The sequence below is a fragment of the Corapipo altera genome, unplaced genomic scaffold (genome assembly GCF_003945725.1).
Source record: "Corapipo altera isolate COAL_440 unplaced genomic scaffold, ASM394572v1 180, whole genome shotgun sequence".
Classification (NCBI taxonomy): Eukaryota; Metazoa; Chordata; class Aves; order Passeriformes; family Pipridae; genus Corapipo; species Corapipo altera.
In genome coordinates this window covers 1,521,326-1,527,194 of record NW_020884915.1, presented here as the reverse complement: position 1 = coordinate 1,527,194, position 5,869 = coordinate 1,521,326, and the positions used below count along the sequence as shown (strand labels likewise).

Sequence of the window (5,869 nt, the reverse complement as noted above, 5' to 3'; positions counted from 1 at the left end):
CATTACACATCATCCAGACCCTCCCAAACCTTAATATTTTGTATTATTCTGCAAATTCTGGTTGCATTTTGCTTCCCAAATGTATTTGTGCTCACTGTTTTTCAAATTTCCTTGTTAAATATGTCTTCAAAACAAAATGTTTTCAGAATATTCCATTAAAAATACTGAATATTTTTGAAGTGAAATTTTTGGTTTTCTGTGCCTGCATTTTTAAAGGGAGCAGAGCCTAAGATTATTTTTTTTTGAGATGCAAAATATAGAGATATATTATGTTATATGAGGCACAGTGATGATTTTATTCCAACATAAATGTCATTCTCACATAGTAATTTCATTTGGACTAGTAGAAGTGACTTTTTGTAGGTGTTTGCACCTAATATTAATGTTACAGTTTAGCCTATTTCATGGAAGGATAATGACAGAGCAAATTAACTGGCAAAGCAGGATTTACTAGTTTCCATTGGAAATACCAGGTCCCTCCTACTCTAGGTAACATTTTAGAATAAAATCATTATTTTTATTTAAAAACATTTAGAAATACACACGTGGAAGTGAAGAAACATGCCCGTTTCCCCTTCACTATTTACATCCAAGCCTTGCCAGATAAATGCCACTCAGTATCTGAGGTCAGCCTGGCTTTGAATAGCACTCTGCATTCCTGAACTCCTTCCCAAATCTTGGGAAGGCAAAGAGAGGAAAACAAATAGCAGATGTGGGAATTGGGAAAAGGAAACGGTCATTTTTCCAGTGTGTGGGTCACGGAGAATAGATTAGCAAGTCCGGGCTGGTTCAAACACGCTGGCACAGTGAGAGGAGCTGGCCTTTGCCCAGGACAAACAGTGCCAGCTCCGTGAGAGCCGGGAGCGCCGCGCACGCGGCCGGGAGCCGCTCCAGCCCCGCGTGGTTGGAGCCACATGCCATGGCAGTGCCCTTGGCTCGGCTCCAAGGGACTGCGCCCTCCAGATTGCGCCTGGGGGCTGCTCCAGCAGCCGGGCTGGAGAAACAGCTCCATCAGGGATGGGGGGATCTGCACAAAGCCAGCCACGCGCTCCCAGTTTTAGGCACATCTCGTGCACCCTGTGGAGCAAAGGGGTTCTGACTTGACCTTACACATGAGGATTGATGTTGGGATTGCAGCCTGAACCCTCCTCTTGGTAACTACAGGCACTGCTGGGGCCAGACTGATGGCAGGAAAAAAGGCTTGGAAAAGCCAGGACACATTGAAAAGCCTCAGGAGAATCTCAGAGGGTGGTGAGGCCCTGGCACAGGCTGCCCAGAGAACTTATGGTTACCCCATCCCTGGAATTGTCCAAGGCCAGGTTGGACAGGGCTTGGAGTAACCTGGGTTAGTGGAAGGTGTCCCTGCCCATGGCAGGGGGTGGAACTGGATGAGCTTTAAGGTCCCTTCCAACACAAACCATTCTGTGATCTATGAAATCTGAGTAATGAATTCAGGAATGGCCTGGAGTTTGTCAGGGGAGGGTTAGGTTGGATGTTAGAAAAAGTTCTTCCCCAAAGGTGGTTGGGCACTGAACATGCTCCCCAGGGCAATGGTCATGGTCCCAAGGCTGCCAGAGCTCAAGGACTGTTTGGATGATGCTCTCAGGCACATGGTGTGACTCCTGGGGATGGTCCTGTGCAGGGCTAAGGGTTGAACTCGATGATCCCTGTGGGTCCCTTCCAACTCAAAATATTTTGTGATTCTGTAAATCCCTGATTTCATTTTTATGTGTTATTGGCACAGTACCACGTGATGCCACTCCAGGTCATGCTAAATCCAGGAGGCAATAATTTACTTCAGTAACTCTCATCCAAACAGGAATAATAACAACACCTCGCCATCTTCCTAGGCTCATGCAGTGTTTGAGCCACATTCCTACTGAGGTCAGACACGGCCAGACTAATATCGTGAAAGGGAAAATACAGTTCTGGAGACAGGAAAAGTGGACGCAGAGACCACCCAGCCACCACAGGACAAATGAGATGTCATCCATGGGATCCCACAGCTCAGGATGTTATTCTTGTGCAGTCCACAATCAATTATGTCTGTACCAAATGACTACACTCACTTTTTTTGGGTCTCCGGGAAATCTTTGTTCAAATTGAAGATGGTTTTCTAACAGGCTCCGCTCTTTACCCAATTTTCCAGCTGAGTTGACTGAGGCCCAGGCAGGTCAAAAGGCTTACCCAAGGTCAGGGAGGGAATCAATGAGTTGGGTCAGATTAGATCTCAGCCTGTTCCTCACTTTTCATCCTCTGCTGTTCCTGCTGGATCACCGTTAGAACCAGGTTAACAAAAATGTCACGGATGTACTTTAAAAATATATATTTTTAAACTTGTTATCCCAATAAGAATTAAGTTCTTTAGACGGCACGCTATATAAGATTAGGTTTCAAGAGGTGAGGCCTTTGCTGCAAGGAATTCAATATCCAGCACAATGTAAAATCACCAGCAGGAGACACTTTTACTACTGTATAAAAATAATAAAAATTCAGAAAAGTCAAATTCACAGATCAAATACTGAAGTGCTCACTCGGGTCAAGTTCTGCCTGGCTTTAATTGTATTTTGCCTTGGGAAAAGGCTTCAGATCTGGCCATAAATTAGTATGCTGATCCCATGGCATGAATGGTGTTTTATTTACTTATTCCCTGGAATATGCTGTAGAATTCAAGTAGCAGTTCAGCTAAAAAGAATCACTCATCAGAATCTGAGGGAACTGTGATATTTATGAGAATAATGTTGGGCTTCCAACCACCCACTATGTAATTTGGCATGAATTGACCAAAATAGCCCATTTCCCCCCAAGGGACGTGTGTGTTTCCTGAACTTCGGTACCGAGAGGCACCAAAAGTACTGGATTTTCAGGAAAAACATCTTCACTAGGAGGGCAGAGGAGCTGAAGAATGTGCTCCCTGGGGAGGCTGGGCTGTCCCCAGCCTTGGGGGTTTCCAGACCTGGTTGGGGAAAGCCCTGAGCAGCTGTGTCTGATCCTGGAGCTGGGGCAGAGGGATGGCTTGAAGACCTCCTCCAATCCACCCAATACTATTTTCCAATCCTACAGCATCAACATATATGGTCCTTTTCAGGAAAAATTTATTAAGACCACTTTAGGGGCATTTTTTTCCCCCAGCTCTCCCTCCATGCTCCAAGCTCCTCCCTTCCCAGATCCCTTGAGTCATGGAGATGTGGCACAGAGAAAGAGGAATACAACTTTACTTCCCAGCTATTACTCCATAAATAAACCAGAGAACACACCCACCAAACTGTGTTCCTTTTCCATTCATTCACTTCCATGCTACCAAACCACAGACGCCTTGTCCTGGGCTTTTTGTTTTACAGACAATGGGAAAAGATTGCTTTGGAAAGTCCTGTCAGGAATTTTATTTTCCTGAATTTCGGATCCTGACAGGCTCCACCGCAGACACACTCGGAACTTTTGGCAAAGTTCAGCGCTGAGGAAACGGCGTCTCATCAGTTTTCATCTGCAGATCAAAGCAATTCACTGGCAACATGAAAAGACTGTATTTAAAAAGTGACAGGATACCCTTGAAAAAATTAAAAAGAATGAGCTTAGAAATTCTGGGAAGAATGCATTTGGAGTTTCAAGCAAAATAAAACATCTAAAAAGCAGGATTAAAAATATCCTCGGACGCAAGAGAAATATTTGTATTTGCCCAGCGCTGAAACAATAAATGAATCAAAACGATCTCTGCTCCGTGTTCCAGAGTAGAATAAAACTATTCAACCATTATATTGGGTTCGACTTGGCTGGTTTTCCTGTTGTGCTTCTGTAAAGCCAGGAAAAGCTAAACCAGGCAGGGGATGGCAGCGATTTGGAAGGAGTATCCTGAGAGTGGAGAACCTGGGAAGTTGTAGAAAAGATGTGCAAATTCAGGAGATGGAGCACTTGTTCTCCAGCTCCTCCTGGCTCCTGGTACCTTCCAGCATTATCAGAAATAGAAATGTTACCTCTCTTTTGACTGGCACACTCCTCTCCTACTCCTCAGGCTGGTTCTGGAGTTGCCTTTGCCTCCACCTCATTTTTGTCATAACTGGGAGCACACGGAGGTTTCAGCAGCTGTCTGACCTTTTCAGGGTGAACATCTCTACCGTCACCACCCAGGGACTTGTTTATGCTTAAAATCTGCTGCAGGTTAACTTGAATTATTTCATGTGAAGGTGTTTAATGTCACAAACAATTTTTTTTTTTCCTCTTACAGGTCAGTTGGTATTTTAATGTTTATTATTAAACCGACTTTGGAAGCTGAACATGGAATAGATTTGCCTACAAATGGACACATGGGAGCATCCCACCCAGCTGTGCACCTGCCATATGGATTTGCTGGATTGTGGCCTCAGGAGCATTTTGGAGGGATGTTGCCTCCCAGGAGGTGTGGGAACAGAGCCAGGTCAAGCTCAGCCCAGCCAGGGGACTTCCCAGTACTGCTCCACCATGGATCCAATTAACCAGTGAGCTCCTCTGCTCTGAGCCTGGACATCAGCATCTTCTGAGAACAGGCACAGAATTACACCCATTTTTATATTTATATTTATAAAATACTTTATATATTTATCTATTCTATACTTAGACTGCTGTTTGAATGGGGAGCTGAACCCAGGCCCACACCGAGATTGCTACGAGGAACAGGAACCCTGTGTATTTCCCACTACTGCTAAGACACAAATAACATTATATATTTAAAAAAAAAAAAGAAAAGAAGATAAACATTTTCAGGGCAGATTTCTATTCCACTCACAATGTACACTGTATTTATGCAAAAATGTTAATGAAACACACAAGAAGTGAAGCAAGTGCCCCAATTTACCAGTGAAGTTGCACAGAAATGCAACTGGACAGGGTTCCAGCTTTTCTTCGGGAGTGCTGCTTGGCAAAGAGCTGCACTTCTTCCTGCCTTCCTCTTTGCCTTTCTAATCCTTCAGAGAAACATCCTTTAAATATTATTTCTCTAGAGAATATGTAGAGAGCTCCCAGTTTGGCTTATCTGACCTGTCCAGTTGTCTTGGCAATTGGGTCACCAGTTGTTTTGGCAGTGGAGATCCAACAATGGGATTCTCCAATCATAGAATCATAGAGTCATAAACATAGAATCATGAAACGGTTTGGGTTGGAAGGGACCTTAAAGATCACCTAGTTCCAACTCCCCTGCCATGGGCAGGGATCCTTAGATCAGGTTGTTCAGATCCACATTCAGCCTGGTCTCGAATATCTCCAGAGACTGTGAGTCCACAACCTCTCTGGGCAACCTGTGACAGGGCCTCACAACTCTTACAGTAAAGAAGTTCCTCCTAATATCTAAAATAAATCTACCCTCCTTCACCTTAAGGCCCTTCCCCAGGCCCTTTCCCAAGTCCCTCTCCAGCTCTCTTGGAGCCCCTTTAGGCACTGGAAGGAGCTCTAAGGTCTCCCCAAAGCCTTCTCTTTTCCAGGTGAACACCCCCAGCTCTCCCAGCCTGTCTCCAAAGCAGAGGTGCTCCAGCCCTCTGATAACCTTTGTGGCCTTCTCTGGACTCATTCCAACATGTCTTTTTTGTGCTGGGACCCCAGAGCTGGAGGTAGAACTGGAGGTGGGGTCTTACCAGAGCAGAGGGGGAGAAACCCCTCCCTCAACCTGCTGGTCACGCTGTGGGGATCCAGCTCAGGATATAGTCTTCTGAGGGGCTCTTTCTCTCAGCTGCCCAAGAGCACAATCATTTGCCATGAGGTCCTTACAAAAGCACAATGACAATGTGAAAATGTCCGGGAGAACAGGTAGAACCTGTGTATGTTCAGTTCTGTTGTGCTGTGCACTGCTGCCCATCCATCCTGGTGACACCGGTTCTACTACATGCAGGTTATCCACGGGAAA

At 45.2% G+C, this 5,869-nt stretch overlaps 1 long non-coding RNA gene across 1 annotated transcript; it reads right to left on the bottom strand.

Annotated features, from left to right (window-relative positions):
- Positions 1 to 589: 589 nt before the first annotated feature.
- On the bottom strand, positions 590 to 5,045 carry LOC113952858. The gene is made up of 4 exons (XR_003529682.1): positions 5,011 to 5,045; positions 3,972 to 4,146; positions 2,070 to 2,268; positions 590 to 676 (listed from the first exon to the last, which is right to left on the bottom strand). It is a non-coding gene; the product is annotated as an uncharacterized LOC113952858 (long non-coding RNA).
- Between the last annotated feature and the right edge of the window lie 824 nt (positions 5,046 to 5,869).